The following is a 22548-nucleotide window of genomic DNA, read 5'->3' on the forward strand; positions in this document are numbered from 1 at the left end:
TGTGGATACAGTTGTCAGAGCCCTACCTTTCAGCATCTCTGGCAAAGTATTTTTTAGTGATAGCAGCTGTGCCCTGGCACAGTTATCCAGTGACAGTGTTATGCTAAATGTTTTCAACAGTCATCGTGTTTCTGAAATACAACAGTTGACGAGCCCTGAAGATTGGAGATGGGTTCCAACCCAACACAACATTGCGGATTTAGCTACGCGAGGTTTGTGTACAATTGAGGATGTACAACCTGGATCTACATACCAGGAAGGTCCAAGCTGGTTGCACCTGGAGCAGGACCAGTGGCCCGTTAAAACGGCGGGTGAGGTTAACGCATCTATTCCTGAGAGTGAGCTTAATCCAAAGATGGCGAAGCTCAAGGTAATGTTCACACAAGTGGTGGACAATGATTTCTGGAGGTCGCTGGCAAGGAGGACCTACAGGCAGGCAAGAAGGACTGTATCCGCAGTTCTTAAGGCTGCCAACCGTTTCAAGTTGTTACTTGTTAAGAAACATGGTGTTGCAACAAATGAGGATGGTAGTAGCAACAATGATAGTTCTAGGTATTATGAGAACTATACTTTCACAAACACTTATTTGGATTCTGTTTGTGACCTGTTTTTGACATCCTTCAACCAAGAGAAGGAGATGACCATGGACGCCGAGGGGAAGTTCGATTCTCTTCAACCGTATCATCACAAAGTCCAGGTTTGTTGGCCCATAGTGGGTCATGATGGATGTTTTCCTCTTCGGTCATTTACAATACTCAAAATGGCCGCCAGAGGTGATGAAGCTCTTGAGGCCGCAGCTGGAGGCCCAAGGAAAGTTATGAAGGACAGCCCAGGTGTTGTCTTGCTTAGCCGCCACAACAGGCTGGCAAAGCTCATCCTCCAACAGTCTCACGATGAGCTGGGACATGGAGGCCATCGAAAGACGTTGGCGCAAAGCCGAAGATATGCTTGGATTACACATGGCCGCATGGAGGCTATGAAAGTGGTCAAGAATTGTGCTGCATGTTCCATTGAATATGCCAAGCGTTCGAGTCCCGCAATGGCTAATATCCTGCCAGACCGTGTGGAGCAGTCAGTGCCCTTCCAAGAGGTGCATATGGACCTTGCGGGGCCCATAGAAGTTGTGAAACCTGGCGTTGGCACCAGGAATACCAAGACAAAGTACAAAGTCTGGTTGTTGATAGTAGCTTGTAGATTTACACAGGCTGTGTTTATTGATGTTTTGACAGATTATTCAACTGAAGCCGTGCTGGTCGGCTTGAGAAAACTTCAGGCGTTTTACAACATGCCAAGAAGAGTTACTACTGATCGTGGTACCAATATGGCTGGTACCAAACGCATTCTAGATGAACTTTTGAAGGATACCAGGATGCATTTTGAATGGCATCTTGTGCCCACAGCTGCACATTCGTTCGTTGGCACTGTGGAGAGACAGGTTGGGCTGGTCAAGCGGGTGTTGAACAAGAAGCTGGCCTGAGCTACCGTAACCTTCAATGATTTGCTGGTGTTGTGTGCTGAGACAGCTAGAGTGTTGAATTCTAAACCATTGACGTATGCCACTGCAGGAGAAGACGTCAATACCTGGAGAATAATTTTGCCTGCTGATTTGCTTGGAGGCAGGACAAATGATGCAATCTGTACGTTTGAAACCGGTTGCAAAGAACCCATTACCAGGAGGTTGGAGAACTTGGAGGAGTTGACCAGACAGTTCCATCAGGTGTACAAGGAGCAGCTCATGCCTGAGCTGTTGAAGTCCATCAAGTGGCGCCGCAATGAGGTGCTGCTCGAGCCAGGAGATGTGGTGCTTGTTGATGACAGCACAAGTTTGATGAAGAAGTTTAGACTGGGACGAGTTCAAGAAGTGCGCCCAGGTGGAAGGACCGTGGTTGCCAAATACAAATTATCAGACGACGCAGCCGCCACAGATAACGAGACTTCCGCAAGACGTCTTCTGAAGATTGATCTACCCAAAGTTTAGTATAAGTATTGTTCTTGTTTAACTTTGATTTTTTATTTTTTCGGTAGATTTATCAGATTTTTTTCGAAAGACAAAAAACGCAATTTTTGATACAATTTCGTTTAAACTTTCAAACCGATGCAAGATTTTTTTTCATTTGAAATGCAAACTTAAGTTTTTATACGTTTTAGCAAGTTCTTTCAATGATTTAAGTCTTTCCGAGACCTGGGATTTTTTTCGAGGAAAATTTCCTAGGTACCTACGCAAATATAAACATTTTTATCCTTGTTGGATTGAAATTTGATATGATAAGAAATTAACAAAATGAGATTTTTACATCATTTAAATATTTCTTTATGAATTTTATTACAATTACACAAATAATTTAATATTACATGCATATTAAAATTATTACTATTTACCTTTGAACTGATGTACCTAAAGAAAAATGCAGATTTTTTCGCGATGAATTAAGTAGATTCTTTGATTTTCGTAGAATTTAGCTTAATAAGACCGCTTTACGACGTACCTAAGCTCTGTTTCCTCGGCCAGGCCCGACGCAAAACGGCAAAACTAAAGCATAAAATATTTATTTTTAATTTTGATTTGCTTTGATTGATGAATTTAAAAGTTTCTTTGAATTATTTCATGATTCTTTTTATTTTTGATTTGAATTAAACATCACTAATCATGTTTGTTTCAGTTGATGCAGCCCTGCGCCAGAAATCCTGTTAGAAATTATGCAGTATCAAAAGTTGTGATGGAAAGTCATAACGTCCAACAGGATAGCTGGAACATGGCATTTATTAATATTTGATGGACATTGTTAGTTTGTATCTTGAGGGATTCATTCTAACTGAGGCCCAAATTGCCTTTAATTATGACTGTATGAATATGTATACATTGCTTTCTTCTTAAAACAGAGAGAAATTGAAGACTCAGCATTTTAGAAAAGTTCCTTTCTTACATTGAGCTTTTGTTTTATTTTAGTAAATTTAATTTGCATATTTCAATTGCAATTTTAATTTTACGCAATTTTGATTCACGAAGATTTAAAATTATGAAATTTTAATTTTCCGAAGTTTGATGATTTTTTTTACAGTCATATTTTGTTTAGATTTAAGTATCTATTTTATTAAACATGTTTAGATTTAAGGATCTTACTTATCTTATCTGAAAAATGTTTAGATGTAAGCACAATTATTTTTCTGTCGGAGAAAAATTCTAATTATTGAGAAGTTTTTATGCAATTTTACTTTTCTTTTCTAGCAAAAAGATTTAGTAGAAGAAATGTCATTATTTAATCTTTCTTTCTTTTGATGAAAAAAGTTTGATTTGATTATTTAATTATCGATGCGATTTTTAGTACAAAAATCATTTACCTATTTTATTATGCAGGTACCTAATTGAAGTTTAGGTACTAATGATTATTAATTCATGTATTCGCAATTACATGGTCTGTAATTCTAATTTTATTGAGATTATGAGGCCATGATATAATGAGATGTGTGAGTGGTAAATGTGCAATTCATGAATGTTGAATGCTTTTCCCATTCCTTATTCCTGTCCTTATGTGGTAGCTGAGGCGGTTTGAGTTGTTGTGGTATTCGTAAGTTTCCATAACCAATTTTAGGCCTTATGGCCATGACATTTTAAACTCTTGTAATTTATGCGTTATGAGATTGTGATTTCGTGGACACTGTCTGCACGTATATTGCAAAGATGAGGTATTGTGTTCGATTCCCAGTGAATAGACGGGTGTGTATCGGTATGTATTTCTTGTATTCCCCGGCAAGTTCGAACCCATTAATCCCTTTTTTCCTTACACCAGAATTCCCCAGAGAATGAGTGTGTTATGCGGCATTCCTAACTATCTCCGCGCGTGGCTTGTAAACAAACAAAAGAGACGCGCACTTTTCCTTTGATGATTCCCATGTGAGGAGCTACGTGAATGAAAATAATGTATTGCTTGAATATACATGCGCTCTGATACGTGGAAGATCTCAAATAAGCCTTCCTGCTTAGTTTGACATCATATGTGGTAAGAATTTATCTTTTAATTCTTGAAAATAAGCGTAGAATGGTACAATTTATGAAGAAATTTAAATCATTAATTTTTCAACAAATAGACCATTTAACTGCTAAGTTTTGATATACGAATATTTACTTTTATAATGTTGATTATTTTATTCTAAAATTATCAATTTCTGATGCGAGTTAATATGATTCGTGCCAATTTTAAGTTTTTTAGAAAATTCATATTTTTCATTAAATTAAAATCACGCAACCTCGATGCTAAAAAATAATAACAATTAATTTTATGTAATTAATTCTTATATTTTTGTTTTAGACTTACTGTTTTCATGGTAATAAATACACATTCGTAAACTTCACTATGTTGGTCATTCGGAGGGCTTCGAGAAAAGATTTCGAGAACGGCTAGGCATTGCGTTCCGAAACACTATGCTTAAAACATTTTTTTATTCTTGTTTACTTTCAATAATTTCTTGTTTAAAGTAACAATAAATATTTTTATTATTGATCAAATACCTTTACCAAAAGCTTTTTATTTAACAATAAGATTTAGATGCAAAACAAATATTCTTTCTTCAAAATATTTGTACTTGTTCGTATGTTGTACATGTAGCGTTGAATTTGAAAGCATCTTTACTTGAAGTAATAATAAATATTATACCTATTATTGATCAAATACCAAAGTCAATTTATGCTTTTTATTTGACAATAACATGTTGATTTATACTAAATTGACTTTCTAGAAAGGTTGCTGTTAAATGAACTTTCCATTTGCTTAAAATTTTATAACCAAACAGCAAGGATGACAATATCCCCCAAAGCAAAGCAAACATTAATTAGAAAACTGAAGAGAGATGGCTGATTATAAGATATAAATTATTGTGTATAAAATTTTAGTGACAAATATCAAATAAAGGAGAGTCCTTTTAGCTTAGCAGTTAGCTGTACACACAGACAGAGAGACTCACAGAAACCCTGTTACTTTTATATAAAGCTTGTCTCTTTCCCCTTGAAGTTAGCAGATGGTGAAACGTATTAATTTTTATTGTCTCAGATTTGCAATTCTGATAAGCTATTTGCCCATTTACCTTTCCAGAAAAACAAACAAGAAACCGTTTCAATTGAAAAGCGGAAAAGCCAGGGAGGGAGGGGACATTAGCCTGTAAGTTACAATGGTCCCCAATGTTTTATAACCACGTTTCTCATTTGTTGTCTCAAAAGCGTTAGAATTTTGACTAGTTGGTTCCAAACTAGCAGTGCAGTGTTTAAACATATCAACCATTCTTTCTAATAATAATTTTTGTTTATCATAATCGGGTTTGTACATCACAACTTTAAAGTTCATTGTCTTATCCCTTAGAATATAAAATGATTAGAAAATATAACATTTTTGATTTGTGAAAGCTTTCTTGAATTTAAAAATGTGTAACATTTTTCTATATAAAAGTTAGAAGGAAGTCACATCAATATTTGAAGTAATAAATTAATTTGCTAAACACTAACCCAACAAACAAGGCATTTCCTCTTTAAATAGAAGTTAAATGTTTAATTTTGTTATGTATAACAAGAAAGATAGTGTTTAACAGCTGCAAGGCTTGTCTGAATTAAATACATGTTGAGAGCCCTTTTGGCAATTGGGGAAAGAGAAGGAGTAAGGGGGAACGGGAAAGTCAATTCTCAATTTTAGAAAAGAATAATAAAAATAGTTATAAACCCTCTCTGGACCTGCAAGCAGCCTCACTGTAAAGGAGAATCATAATGGTTCAACAGTTAGCGAGATCTTTCGCTACACACAGATTGACTACATAGTCACTTGTAGAAAAGTCTCTCCTCTTTAGGAAGGAAATTATCAAGCTTCTAAAACGCAAAGTTCATTTGTGGTCCATATGCGATTTGCATGCAACCTGTAAAAAAATTTTAATAAAATTTACCGCATTTATGCCAAAAGAGGTCTAAAAATGCGGTAACCGAACCTCCAAAAAAATACACATCCCAATTTTGATAAAATTAGAACTTTATAGTAGGCCCCAATAAAATGGATATAAAAAAGGAGGCTTCGTTTTGACAGCAATAAAAATAAAACCAAACCAAGCTAAAATCAGACAGAGACAATTATTTTTAGGAGAAAAGAATGTTTAACTATTATATTATATCAGAAAATATCAAGCTGAATCATAAATTATAAAAAGTGCTGACCAAAAATTTTAAAAAAATACCGAACATCTTCTAAAACATCTAAAATCTTCGCTACGAAGTGAGGAAGGAGTAAATTTCTCGAAAGACCATTCAGGGCATCAGACTGCTCCCAAAAGCTTGATACTCGTTTTCTCATTTGTATGACCAGAATCTTTTGATTTTTTAGTAGTACAAACTAGCTGTATCCAAACTTTCAACCAGTAATTTGATTTGTTTGTTTGTGTAGCCATTGTTTCTTAGTGTTTGGACCTAAGTAGTCATGGAGAAGGACGAGACACTTTTGTATAGCCACTAGGGCTATCAAGCTCCACGCTCAAGTACATTATGCCTTGACCCGCTGTCTCAAATGAATGACGCTCTCTGCAGAGGAGCTTGGGATAAGGGTTGTACAGATATTATGTACGTGACTATTAAGTATTCAAACCACTCAACAATCTCCCTTCTTACACAACCAGGGGAAGTTATGTGAATGTATTCAACTGAGAAATTCGAAACTGCCACATGGGGACTAGAACTCAAACTCTCATCACCGCAACTCAGTGCGTTACCACTGAGCTACGACGCTGATTCTACAGAAGTTGTAGTAATTTTTATTATAATTAAGGGGCGAACATTAAATCTATCGTCCACTGTCTAATCTCTTAAGATCCATGAATATGAATTCCTGAAAAGCATGATCTTATTGGTTCATCTTTTCAATATATATCTTACTTCATCATTTTTAGCATTAACTCTTTAATTAAGTTAATTTTATTTTTTTAAAAGATAAAAGTTGTCTCTATCCATGGGTAAAAGTCACATTTAGTCCAAGCATATTCGTCTTAGCTTGGTATCAGTGTATTTTAGCAAAATTAAATAAGATGTAAGGAAATTAGGTGCTCTTAATTTGTGCAAAATAATACGTTGCTTATTTATTCTTGTATTTTGACAAAATACTTGGGGAAGGGGGGTGTGAGTGGGGGGGGGGGGGGGGGGTGAAAACTCCCTATATTAAATAAGAAATAGGGTAATAATGAATTCAAAAAACTTCACACTGCACGTCACGGATTTTGGCTATATTTTGAAATGTTCAACAACCAACCAAATGAGCTAGTAAAATTCTGCCACTGGCAAATATTTGCAAAATTAATTGAACACCATTTTAGTTTAACGAGTCAATAAAGTGTGAGGCATCTACACATAAATCTATTCCCCACCTTAAGAAATTAACAAGAATGTATGTGTTCATAATAGAGAGAATAGCTAGTAAGGAAAAACACATGTATATTTCACTCTAGTATTGATTAACAAGAAAGTGTAAGTACAGAGATTTGTAATATAATGAAACGCGAAAAAATAAAGTTTTAAGCATCTCCACATAATTCTATTCCCCACTTAAAGAAATAACAAGAACTTGTGTGTCCATAGATGAAAATAATAGTTAAGTAAGGGAAAAACGCTCTTATATAAATAAACAAGAAATAAAAGTACAGAGATGGCGAGTAGGGCTAAAAATAAATAAAGTGTTACATATATACACAAATTTATTCCCCACCTAAAGATATAAACAAGAACAAGCATGTAAATTGCAAAGACACATCACTAATATATTATTGTAGATAAGTGAACACAAAAAATGGAGAGTGAAAAAATGAATATTCTATTCTCATTGATGTGAAAAGAGCCACTGAATGGAAAGTTTATTTGTTTTATGTACTGCAATTATAATTAATAAAAAAATGATTAATTTAGAGAAAGATTATAAAACTTTTTACAGTTGTGAATATGTATCGCAACAATAAAATGATAAACAATACCTCATCTTGTCGCGTAAAAAATCTCATTTTTTCATCGGGAGAAATTACACTTATTGTAAAAATAGGGAAAATGACACTTGTGTAGAGGCTTCGCATCTCAAAAAAAACAATGCCTCGACTTGTTGAGTAAAAAGGAACCGCGCAATTCTAATTAATGAGGGATGAAAAGAGTATGGATATAAAAATCAATGTAGACTCTAATGTTTTAGTTTATAGTTCCTTTAAAAGTAATTGGTTTATTTTTGTTCAAATAAACAAGGATTAAAACATTCATGTGGGTAAGGCTTAAAATGAGAAAAAAAGACATATTTTAATATAAAAGAAAAAATATCATTTAAAAGTCTTAACAAAAAATAAATGTTCATATGTTTCTTTAAACAAAGCTGAATATTTAAGAAAAACATATTAGTTTAATCGTTTTAAAAAGTTTTTTTGTCCAATAGATTAAAAAAATATGTTAAAATCAGTGGCGTGCATTGCGATTCTCCAATGGGGTGTAAAACCATTATGGGATTTTTGAGATCTACCTTAATCTTCATTTAGGTTTGATATCGGACTATTCGAACAAAACTTTATTGAAAGAGAAACACATTAAATATAGAGAAGTTGCGGAGTTTCCTTTTAAAAATCTGTATATAAGATTAAAGATGTATGCCAAAAATATAATCATTGCCCTGGGCTGGTTTTCACCAACTTATTGGTTAGCCATTTAATCAATAATGTATTTCATAAATAATGGCTGATAAAAAGTTCATTAACAAGAAGAACAATTTTATCATTTTTTGTTGGTATATGGCATTTGATAAAGTGGATATTAAGTATTATCCTTAAAAAATCACTGTTTTTCGCCATTAAGTGTACATATATATTCTTGTTAATAAAGCGCTGCTACCTTTTGTATATTTATGGTGCGCCCTGCGTTATTTTAGGAAAAGTTCGATTTTCTGGGCTGTTTTTAAAGAAAACCAGCTGAAATTTTTGGTGTACTAATGAGAATTTTTTATATACATTACATAGTTTACTTGATCCGGCAGTCTGACGGGTATGATTTAAAAAAACATATATTTATACTAATTTTGTGTGAAGGTTTCGTGATTTTTTATGATTTTTGAATATTCTTTCTTCTTATAACATCTGCTCCATAAAACACTTTTGTCCATCTCTGATTTTTTTCGTGCTTCGCTACTTATTATTATCCTTGCTATGCAATGTTTAAACGCAAAGCTATGATATCATTTGCTTGTTATTTGTGATAATTTGTGATTATGACTTCATAAGGTTTAATACAAGCAAAAAATGGCCATGGAATGGGGTGAAATTCAACTTTACAAATGTTAAATTCAAAATAAAAAAAATCTTGATTTTCCTCTAAAAGATAAAATTATTTTTTAGAGAAAATATCAGGGATAAAGGAATTTTTCAGTTTGACTCCGAAAATGATTCAATTTCACTCGATTTTGAGCCATAGTAAAGTTACATAAAAAATAATGCCAACAAAACTATAGTAAAATATTATTTTTAATTTTTCTTTCTACTGAAAAATTGTCTATATTTTGTTATATGATGGCATAACATTAACCACACTTTAAATATTGTTTAAAATACTTAAAATTCCTTTCAAAATTACTTAAATCTGGGTTAAATTTGCATCAGAATAAACATAGCTATAACAAAAAATCTAGAAATAATCTATTTTATGAATTTAATACAGCCAATAATTAAATAAACATTATTTAATTGTAATAATCGGTTAGGTCATTTAGTAAGCTAACACAACACACATACAAAGTTACATAATTAGTATTCCCTGATGACTTACATATTACAGCTTCCCTGACAAATCTGCATCACAGATTGTATGAAGTAATTTGTTCCCATTTTATCCCCCTTAGGTTCTACATAAAAGAAAATTGGCCAAAATTTGTGCATTTCAGGGATACTTTCTCTTTTTTGTGCAAAAGCAGATTATTAGCCGTTTTCATTCTATTTTTATTTACAATAGTGGCTTCGCTCATGCTATAGGCAGGGAAATCTTTTTTTGAAAAGATTAAAGTAAGTGGTTTTTAATGTTTCAGGAGTGTAAATAAGCTTTCTTGAAAAATGTCAAGCGGTGAGTGATCCGTTTACGGGATCTTTCTTGGAAGACAGACGAACAGAGTTATAGTATTTACGGATATCCTGTGGGGGTTATAATTTGCCGCATTTACAGATTAGGGAGGCTCAGCTTTCTCAAACACAATTTGAAATCTTTTAAAGTTTAAACTGGCTAAGAAATATATTAGAACAAAATTAAAATTATTGTATAGATAGTAAATATAAACCCTTATCCACCCCCTTTACCCCATCCCCTCCCCTCCTACTAATGAACAAACTGACCAATAAATAAGTTCTATGTAACAATATCCACGTATATTCTAAATCCATCCGAACAGCTTTCTACATTGCAATAGCTAATATTTACTTCAGCACTTAGACACACAAAAACAGGATTTAGACGGAAATTCTGGCCATTTTTTTTCAACCCTTTTTGCAACTTTTGTTTCGTCTAAAAATTGGTAAGTACTCAAAATTTTCTCACTTTTGCTAGGATTGCTTAGATTAAATTTATTTTAGAGGGGATATACTCATAACAATGTTTCTTATAAAGCTGTTCAGATTATTTTTTAATGTTTAACAAGTATAAGGATGTGGCCATATAGTTCAGTAGTATCTTGTAATCGACCGGACAACACCCCTTTGGAAATTTGGCCCCAAGAAAAATATACCTCTAACGGTTTTGCAACCCCCCCCCCCCTGGTAAATCACTGTGCACGCCACGGAGTAAAACATATTAAAATAGAAAATTCAAATAGTGTAAAAATGGTGGGAGAAATTTATGATTCCTATTATGGATTTTCTGATATAATAAATACTCTGTCAATGATCATATAAAATGATAAGAATTTGTAGATGGAATTTTGACTGGAAATTATATTCTTTTCACACCGCCAGGGAAACAAGGGAAGCTTCCTTTAAAGACAATGAATAATGGCAGTTTAATAGATTTTAAATAAGAAGCATACAGACATACATTTTTTCGTCGGCAAACTTTATAGGCTGCTAGCGGTCAAAAGGTTCACACAATTTTATATAAACTGTTAGTGCGTAGCTATAGAAAACTCGCAAAAATAGGTCTTATTGTTCTGAGCATCGTTTGCATTAAGTTAAGAAATGGATTTTAAAGATATTTGTTGGCGTTGTTTTGCTGTCAATGCCGTTTACCGATCGTAGTCTAAATGGCCAGTTGTGCGACCGATAGATGCCTATAAAGTTGCGCAAAAAGGACGTTTCTTCGTATATCCGTCTAAAAACTACATTTCTAAACGAAGAAAAACTTATTGCAAAAATACTTTAACCCTGCAAAAAAAAGTATACACATGTATATTTGCAGTGCTAAGTGAGAGAAAAAGAAAATTTTTGTTGGTTTTCAACGCACAAATTTGAGGTATTTTTTGTTTGCAAAAGTCTAGAAATAATGCAAATATCCTTTATATTTTACATTTAACTTGTTTTATATGCCTCTTTTGAGTCAAGCTTGAAGTCGCATAAAAAGAAAATTTTTAAAATCAAAAATTTATTAAGAAAAATTTTATTATTGCTTGTTTAATATCTGTAATATTTTAAATGATTGAATATTTATTGTCCAAGATAATATACGGTGGAGCTCATTATTTATTCCACTTGAAAGGGGTTCACCAAAGAAAAATGTAAAATTGACAAAACTAAATATGTATTTTAGCTTAGATTAGCAAACATATACATTATCTGACTGAAAAGCTTTTCAATAATGCCGGTTTATCTCCAGATTTGATCTTATAAGACATTTTACACCATTCTTGGTTTCTACAATCGTACCATTGACTTTAAACTATTTTTTGGCAGAAAACAAAGTCTATATTCAAATTATTTAACTAGTGGCTTCGCTCTTGTCTCTTTAGGCCCCGCTAATGAATATTTTTTGGGATGGACAGTGCAGTGGTTGATTTTGAAAAGGGTTGCTGAAATCAATCGCTTAGAAACAAAAACTTATACACTTTTTAACTATGGGATTCATTAAATTGAGCCATTTAATTGTAGGGATATTGCTTTAGTTTTCAAATAATAAATCTTTAAACCCTAGCATGCATTATTCTTTGATTATGAAGGGGTTTTCTTAGATTGTTTCCTTGGGTGTTTTCATCCTTGTTTTTATTTACACAAAAACAACACAAAAATTTGCACAACTTTTACAATTTAATTTTAGAAAAGGATACTCTATAATTTGATGAATTCGTTAGTACATGCATCCATGTTCTATTCTAATCAAATCTAAACACTAAATTTAAAAAAAAATTGAATAAAAATAATTTATAAGCGCTAACAAAGCAGTTTTTGATCTTTTTTATAATTTTTCATTTTAATATCTGCTAAAAGCTGTCTAAAATAAGATGCGAATAAATATTAACCCATTAGTGCCGAGCGCCACTTTTATGGGCCGATCGAGCTGTAAGTTTCAGGGAAGCTTTATAATGGTCAAAACGGAATTCGTATTTTTTTGTTTTGCTCTAGTGGCGTGCACAGGAAAGTTGCAAAAAAAACCCGGTTCGGCTTGGCCATAAATACCAACCAGGCATTAACACCCGTTTTTGGTGCTTTCCCCCAGTTTTAAAACCCGGTTGACCTGTATAAACCCGGTTATTTTGACCAAAAATCGAAAAATGTAATTTTTGAACGCCAAAAGTGAGATGAACACTTTTTAGAACTTTGATACGATCCGTAATTGAAAACTACACAACCACATGTAATCTAAAGAGCTACAAGAATAATACGAAGCGATTTATTTCAAATTTAGTGTTTCGGCTATAGGTGCCGCCGTTTTCGGGTAAAAAAACCCGTTGCTCGAAGTTTTAAAAGACACACACTACAAAAAAAAGAACATATAAAATTTGGGTGTTACATATCAGAAAACGATCATAAAACTATTGGGTGACACCTATAGAGATTACTAGGGTTATTATGGTGGCTCAAACCCTTACTAATGACGTTAATTGTTATTTTTATTGGTTGAAAAGTTAAAACCGGGTAATAAAAACCGAAACCGAGCCGGGTTTTAAAATTTTCGGGTATGTATGGCCAAGCCGAACCGGGTCATAATAGGGCGTAAAAAAACGATAAAAAAATCATATAAAAAATAATAATTTGAATAAAACGAATTCACATATAGATGTACTTGTCAATAAACATTAGATTTCACGAAAAAAATCAGCGACTTTACTATAAAAACAAAAAAGTTAGAAGGGGTATTTTGAATTTCATGATTTTCAAATTTTGTTGAGCTATACCATAAAACGGAAGTAAGCTAAACTGTCTGCTCCAGGGGGAAATGAAAGCCAGGGTAGTAGAGGAGGGATTCATACTGAGAATGATGCAATTATGGAGCCGGAAACCGGTTTTTTTCCATTTTTCGGAACCGGGTTTTAATGTCCGGTTCGGCACTAATGGGTATCTAGGTGTACCTTCCCCTAAATAGGTATTCCCATTCAACTATCTGAACATATTGGTTTGGTATACTAATTATTTCATGACATGATTAGTGTTTTAACCCAGTCAAATTTCTTATACCTCTTTTCATTGTACCATCCTTGTTTTTTTTACAATTAATTTTAGGGTTTCAAGACGAAATATGTAAATAAGTACCTTTAAAAATCAAATAAAACACACAAAATTTACATAAACAATCAATTTTGTAAAAAACATTCATTTGCCCTGGCTATTTGATGTTAAAATTTTAATGGAAGTTAAAATTTGGTATCACTAAAAGATTTTGAAAGCAAACATAGTAGTCTTTCTGTTGCTTGAGTGTTATTCTTCTTGACAGGGAAGCTTTGTTACAGCTATTTTCATTCTAGAAAATCTTAATGTGTAGCCAACAAGCAAGTTAATTCGAAAAATAAACCCTTAGAGAAATCTATTCCCAATAAAAATTTACTTAGCCTTTTTAGCCCTCCATAATCATATTTTGCATCATTTTGGCGTTTTCCATCAAAGTGCAATGTTGAGCATCGATTCCCCACTTCCCACCCCCTTTATTTTTTAAACTGAGGAAAAGCCTCCAGCAAACCCTCAACCGACTGTAATTATAGCTTAAAATGTAGTTTTACTTATTTTTTAATGGTTTGGTGATTTTTTAATATGAGGATTCGAGGAAAAATGGTTTTTAGTAGCCGAATTTTTAATGAAATAATAGCCTAAAACCTATTAAAAAGAAAAAAACAGATTTAATGCATTAATGGTTAAAAGGATCCTACATTATAAAGAGAATAACATCCTACTTAATTGTATATAATTTCAACGCCTTGAAAACATGTATCGTATCAAATAATAGCAAATTAAAAGCGTGTATAGTCATCTATATATGAACATTTTATAATAAGCACTTTGTAATGGTTATTTATGAGGTCTACCATACATGCAAATTATGAATACAACAAGGATATAATTGTAGAGTAGTAGCACAGCTCAATCTAATATAATATTACAGAAAGAAACAAAAAGAAATAAGAAAAAGAAATTGGAGTTTAAGACTGACATATTATCAATATTATTTTATGTTATTGTCGATAATATTACACTAAATAAAAGTGTTAATTGGTGACATTTCATCGAAATGACTATATTTTAATGCCATTTAATCGACAATGGTAGCATGTTGATATAAGGGGGGAGGGGTAATGCAACCATCTCGTAATCAATGCGCAAATGCCACTTTCCGATTTTTTTTTATGAAATTTAGCATGTGTAATTCTTTGTAGGTCGAAAGGTTCTAAAACTCTGCTCCTTATACTTAAAATTTAAGTTCTAATTAGAAAAAGAACCTAAATGTAGAGTTGCTACGCTACTAATAAAGCTTAATATACACACTTAGAACACAAAAAGCTTATTCACGATAAAAGCATTACCATTTTTGAGCAATCTTAGCAATATTGTAGGGATAGGTCTAAGAAAGATAAAAGGTACTCACAACCTAAACTAAAAAACTGCCTTTAATCTATATATAAAACTAATAAGATAGCTGTCTGTATCAAAGGATCTTGCTAACCGCTGGATCGATACCACCCTCTTCAGAGAAATCAACCTCCCCCTCCCCCCCCCCCAAAAAAAATATTAAAGTATTTTAATTAATAGAGGATTGAATTATCTTTTAGTAGTCTATCCATGTTCCTCTAAACTGTATACTTGAGGTCTACTCAGGAATAGTGCGATATTAATCTATTAGAGCAATTTTTCTTTTTAATCATTATAATCTCATTATTCCAGAAAGTGTGAAAAAAGGAGAGATAGAGAAAGAGGGTATAAGAGAAAAACAAGTAATCACACATAGAAACAATTACGTCCTCAAAATAATTCCTTTATATTTTCTTTTTAAAATTTAAACTTTCATTCAACAACCCTCCTCCTCCCAACCCACTTTAAGGAAGAAAACTTATAGAGTAGCTTTGCTAAAAACTTTTTAACATTTATTCTTATTCCTTTATTCTTTTTGGGGTTCAAGGTTTTTATAGCAGCTACTTATCTTGTGTATTAATAAAATTTTTCATATAATCAACCTATATGATATCATATACATGTATGATTAATATTATGCATATGTACATATACATATTGTATGTATTATCAACCTTATTCTTAGCAAAAAAAATTAATGAGATCTCATGAGATATAATTTTATGCTTTCAAGCAAGTTTTGATATATGAACGAAAAAAATACCATATCTTTTTTTGGTAAAATTAAGAAATTACATTTGTAAATAAAAGGCGTGCGGGAGGTAGGTGTAGATTAACATGTGGTTGTGCACATTCCTCAATAATAATTCAGTTTAATTTATCTTAAACTTTTCCCCTTTCCTTATAGTTTATATCTTAGGGGATGCCAAAAATTAGCTTGGGGGATATAATAATTTCCCCTGGCAAAATCCTGTGCAGATGTCTGATCTGTTCAAAATTTCTTTTTGTCTAATCTATTTATTCATCCAAAAAGGTTATTTATTATAAAATATATTTGTTCTTTATTAACAAATAACTTGACGTGTGGCACAGTTATCATTTGATTGAAAGACATACAATATTATAAAGTGGCTTGGCTATACAGAAAAATTGGCTACTTTGTAAAAACACTTCCACCTTTTAAAAAAATGTCTGCGATGCAGTTTTTATATAAAACATATGATAAAAGGAGAAGGTCTTTAATAGAACATAAAAACTCAACATTTTTCATCATGGATTATATACTTTAAGCGAGAATTATAAAAAGTTATTCAGATATTTAAATCGACTGTAAGCATGTTATGTTTGTGTTAATTTCCTGTTTTAAACGTTTTTGGTATCACCATTCATACCTCAATGTTATCAGTTGGGCAGAATCTCCTTAAAAATATGGCCGGTATTCGAACTAGCCAGGTACGCTAAGGACGGTCTTTTAACATACGCCTTGACCAAACGATCAATTGAAACTTCAAAAAATAGGAAGATGATTAAAGACCCTCGACAGATTATGACGTTATACGATAAAATAACCAATGAGAAGCCAGCATAATTTTACCATTGTTCATTGGAGTGTATTCTGGTCTATCATTGTATGATTTATGACGTCATAATCTGTTGAGAGACTTTAATCATCTTCAAAAATAGAGTCCATTGAAGGGACGTCAAAGCTTTTTATTTTTTGGGTAGAGTTGGGGTAATTTGGATATGGGAGGGGGAGGGAATGTGAGGCTAACCTAAATATTCTAGAACTATATAATGAAAATTTAAAGGACAGACAGATAGATAGACTGCCATCCTACCATTTCTATTGCAGATTCTTTAAACCTGTTTAATCCTCCAACTTGTATTAAAATACCTGTAAGTTTATACATATTTTTATCTCTCAAATGAGTTTAGTATCTAGATATCATTATTTCGTAGATTATACCTCATTTTATAATAGTTAATAAATCAAATTCTTTTAATTTCCATACACATGATGCAAAAAAATTGTGACATGTTACTTTTAATTACGACTCTTAAAATGACCAAGTCGGTAAGTCTGTCATACCCTCTATATTATGCTTTCCCTTAATTAATAAGACCATTGATGAAAAAGTATGAACACACCTAGTTTGTATCACAGATAAAAGTACCCAAAGTTTATAAGAGGCACTGATATAATATGCAGTCTAATTTTAATTCATTGCCTGAAACACAGAAAAGTTAGTAAATTAGTCGAATTCTGTGCCTTTTGTTTAGCTTCTATGACAATTGGCTTTATCGCAGTTACTGTATTTAAAAGTTGCTGGAAATCTAAAAGTTATGAGCTCCCGTAGGAGCCTTTAGAAATTGCCTCAGGTGACGATATTTCACATCTCCAGGGCGGGGTATTGGTTATAGTTTTCAACTAGCAATAACAGCACCTTTCTATTCGATCATTGGTTACTGTATCGCCACTGCGCAAAGTTAATCTTCATGACTTGAATTAAGGTCATGAATTTCAGTCATTCTAAATTATCGCTACCCAACAGAATATTTGATTTTAAAAGTACAAATTTATTCAACTTTTTTTGTTACATAATACTAGAGTTTTTACAAACTTGGCCGTTGTTATGCGATGCAAAATAGTGCTTTATATGGATATTATTAAATTGTTACAAGACACCTATTGAGAAATTATAAAACTAAAATGTAACTAATTTTCCCCTTTATGGGCGGAGTCATACATTTATAAATAAGCAGTGAGTAGTCTCAATGAGCTGTTTCTACTATGTTAAACTCCGCCTATTTTGTATGTAAAGGATTAAGGTTTTACTCAAAGATTGAATCAATTACAATAATTCAGTAAGATAAATTTGATAAGGTACTTTAAGCATCTAATAATATCAAAAGCCTAGTTTTTAACCATATTTTGCTTTATTTTTAACACGATAGCACTTACTTATACATAAAATATTCAAAGTACAAAAAAGTTACGATAATAAATTCATCAAATTGTATTAACAACGAATCGAAGCTCAATAATATTGAAAAATATATTTTGTTAGAATGAAAAATTTAAGAAATGTAATACTTTTACCGTCCTGAACAAAAGTGTTCAATTGATTGATTTGCTTAAAATCAAGGAAGTATAATATTTGAGATTCTTACATTTGAAGTTTGTGTCTAACCGTAGCTATTTAAAAATTATGTTATTATGGATGCCACAAAGTTAAAAATATTCAAAGTGGACGAAAATGTTTCAGTTAATGTTTACCGAGTTGCTATGATGTCAAAAATATACCTCGTAGTTGTAGTAATCGTCCAAGGTTTACGCACGGACTGGTAGATCTTGAAAGTAGACATAAACAGTAATTTTTTGAATACAGTAATAGTGTCTGACTGATTATGACGTAACAAAAAAAATTAGCCAATGAGAGGCCACCATAAATTTTACCATTGGTAAATAACGACCTTTCATTGGCTAATTTTTTTTGTTACGTCATAATCAGTCAGACACTATTACTGTGTTCTAATTTTTTAATGTCAAAACATTGAAATATTTATTCAAGGTAAACTTTTTAAAAACCATTTCAAGGGTTATTTTCCAATCCTCAAATTTATTTTCCAACCTGTATGTAAGGAGTCCTAGCTACCCTGTATGCCCCTTAAAGGCCCTATAAATCTTGCAGAATTTCTCCAAGATTTTAAATTATTTTTGCCTAGGCAGTGTGTATGTGTGCAATTATAGCCTCACCTTTTGATCTAAACTGTTCGCCATGCAAATTTTTTATACAGTATCCTTGTCTTTTTGTTAGTACCTTCCTAAACAAAGTGCAAAAACAACAGGATGGATAAATTACATTAGGGCCTAAGCACAGAATTAGATCAATTACAGATTATCGACAAATTGGGTTAAGTAGATATTCATTTAATAGTGTATTCTTAAATCCTGATATATAAAGTAGTATGTTCTTTTTTGGTCTAAATCTTTTTAATAACTACTTACCCGACTGAGTTCTTAATTTTAAGGGAAGCTTCACATATGACCTTAGATGGTTTTAGGCTATTTTGTATTTAGATATAAGTATTTTAGTAATTTTAGGCTATTTTTAAACCTTCCAATATAGAACCCCTAGTTGCTAGGGCCGCATCCACTAGTAATCTCATAAAGCAGATCAGTAAATCACATTCCCCCTCTTACAAAAACCTCATTGTGTTTCGGACAAACACACAGGTAGAGATGTTAGGTGAATCTTCCCTACCAGTAATTGCAGAATTCTATCTCCAATGGTAGCGAGAATATCGCCTGTAAAAATCATAATTTGTCCAAAGCAGTATTGACTGACAGACTGACAAAGTGAATTACAAAGTAGTTTACCTTATTGCAATATTTCCACTATTGATTGATAATTGTTTTCAATCACGGGTTAGGACATAATGGGTAATACTAATGGCTCAAAATGAAATTATTTGAGCATCGTAAACTTTAGCTGGCAAAGTACCTGAAAATCGTGCAATCTTTTTTCTTTTGCTAGGGGTTGATAACTATTAAGTTTTATTGCCTATAAAACATTTGAAACGACAGAGTTAGGTAGAAAGCTTTACAGCCCTTACTTTTTATCACTTTATAAGTTTTCATCTTGTTTTACATTTAAAACTAGTAATATTTATCAAACTTCCGTAAAGCTCATTTTTTCGGGAAGCTTTAGATAAAATTATCGTTTGAAATTGTTATATAAAAGATCCTACTAATTTATCTATTCTTCATATGAAGGCTTTATATGTATCGTTTCCTAAGCTTGTACAAAATTAATGTTCACCAAGTATTTTGCCTCTTTAAGTGTTATACCATCAATCTATGTATGTTATTCATCTACTTTTTTGCAATATTTATTTATTTGTAAACACGCCATTATTCCATTTATGACCTTATTTTATCATATTTATTTTTCGTGAAATTGTAAATATTAATAGCTGAAAAAATACCCTTTAATATTTAAGCAAGAATGATGTGCTATACAGCGAAAGCTTTTTTCTACAAATATAGTTAAATTTTCCTATAAAAGACACACAAAAATTTATTAACACGTTTCGCTTAGTTAAGTTACAATCGATATTGTCGCAAAGATCTTAAAGAATAAGACAATAAACGATAGATTGATATACATTCCCCAATGATGACAACCAAATTTCCCCGTGTGTATACTATTTATTATTTGATAATAATTTTGGACACTTCTAGTTTCGCACCAACCAATCAAAATACAACAAAAGTGCTTAAAGTTTTTTTAGTTAATGATTAAAAAGTATTATGAATATAAAACTTAGGGTATTAGTGTAATTTACAATGCAATATCCCCTCCCTTCCTGTCATTTATGTCATTGGGATATTTAATAGTTTATTCATATTCTGAAATATTCATAAAATGTTATACTGATGAGCTTAAAATTATACATATTATTTCATAATTAATTGCTTCCTGCCGTTTTAACTAGTGCACATACTCTACCACTATGGTTTGTTCTTAATATTTAGATTTTTGGTTGAAATTCTATTAGTGCTTTCACACAAAGTGCCTACCAAGCACTGAAATCTCTCCCTGTTTTTTGTAAAGGGGGGGATGTAGTTTGTTTTCCTATGCATAATCATTATAGGGGATGGCCTACCTAGGCGGGACCTATACCCACGGTGCCCTACCTTGTGGAGCTGCCCAGTATCCAATATAACCTAACCAGCTGATACAAAGTAATAAACAAACAAACAAAAACTAACCCCTTTTATTCTAAATAATGAGAGGGAATTCGGTGTTCAACATAATACTTTGAGGGAAAAATGTCTTACTATTTAACAAATTGTTGTAACTTGCAAATGAATGAGCTGCTTCTTAAACCATCAGGGCTGATATTTACGTTTACATTTTATCCAAAATACATTGCAAGCAAACTAAATAATCTAATAATAATACAAAAATAATACACAAAGATATTTACCTTTGCAATGGTTATCATTGTCTTTGTATGACTCAAGGAAAATAACAGAATAAGATTTTAAAACATTAATCTTTAAACAGTGATGACTAATAATCTTTTATGAATTCTTTTCACTTCGATCTGTGACATAATAAAGGAAAATGCCTTTGCTATTGAAGAAATAAAAATCATTGAATTTTAAGAACAGAACTTTAAGAATATGAAGGTCGTGCAATGAAGTCAGTAAATTGTAACAATGATATAACAAACAGGTAGAAGCGCAGCTACTCTATAAATAGTATAAGGTATCTCTGTCAGCAAAATTATTAAAACTTTCTTTTTCCCCATTGTATTAAACATATTTTAATGTTTGAAAAGCTTTGCTGTAACTTGTAATATGGAAATGCTTTATAAATCTTATTGTTTTGCACATTACTATTCTATTTTCGTAGTTTTAGCTGTTTGTTGCTGCGCTGCTTCAGTATGGTTGTATTATCTATTTCACGGATCGTATTATAAACAGCTTTCCGCAGGTATTAAAATGAATCATTATAAGATAAAGATAGTTTTGTTAGTACCGAAGGTCCGGGCTAGCAAATCTTATACATATATTAATATAATAATTATACAATAATACGATACGAGACATGATTTTTCATTATGGCCGGTTCTAATCCAGCAGACATTAATCGATTGCGAAGCCATACTGAAAATATCATTATTATAAGTACTCCAACTTTTGATTATACTGAAAATGTAATTGCTCTGTAATTAATGAAGCTAAAATTAAATGACTTGTAAAATTTGGTAGCTATAGCCGATTCATTTGAAATTATTTAATTCGCAGCTTTAATTAGGAAATAACTTAATGTTGAACTCATGGATTAAGTAATAAATAAATAACCTTGTTTAAATAGAATTTAGATATGCAATTGTATTTTTGGTAGACCTCTTATTTTTTAAGTAATTTAAGTTTTTTTTATTAAGTTGGTTTTAAGGTACTAAAACGCAACAAAAAAAAAGTAGAAAATTGCCAAAAATAGTAAGATCTTTAATCTGACACCTTAATTTTTTAATTCTGTTGAGTAATTACTGAAAAAATATATTTTGTTGAACCCCTGTGAATCAAAACTTTTTAACTTTGGGGGCTCGTCACGAATGGGTTAAAGAAAAATCACAAAAGTTAGATCACGTTCGTTTGATGAAAAAAAACTTCAGCCACAACCAATAAAAATTGCAGCTCATCGAGACTTAACACATAAAATTTTGTGGAGGCCGCTCCATTTATAAAAATTCTGCAGTTTTTAACACTACCACAAAGTCAAACTGCACTGCTTTTGGACGGCTGCAGATTTAAAAGCTTTATTTTTTCAGAGGTTAATGTTGGCGATGGCAGAACATTTAGCGGAAAATCTAATTATTGGCTATTAATCTAATTTTGTGCAATATAACATTAAATTTCTTATCAAAAGATAACTTTGTTTTTCTTTTATCCATAGAGAAATATAATTTAATGGTAGTAGTATTAAGGGTTATAATAGTAAGCCTACAAAAACGCAAGGAATAAAT

General features: G+C 32.0%; 1 non-coding gene across 1 annotated transcript; it reads right to left on the reverse strand.

Annotated features, from left to right (window-relative positions):
• Window positions 1-17354: 17354 nt before the first annotated feature.
• LOC145315348 (U4 spliceosomal RNA) lies at window positions 17355-17495 on the reverse strand. Its single transcript, XR_013878053.1, has one exon. It is a non-coding gene; the product is annotated as a U4 spliceosomal RNA (small nuclear RNA).
• Window positions 17496-22548: the final 5053 nt, after the last annotated feature.

Source organism: Acartia tonsa, chromosome 3 (assembly GCF_053477335.1).
Source record: "Acartia tonsa isolate MP-2025a chromosome 3, ASM5347733v1, whole genome shotgun sequence".
Lineage (NCBI taxonomy): Eukaryota > Metazoa > Arthropoda > Copepoda > Calanoida > Acartiidae > Acartia > Acartia tonsa.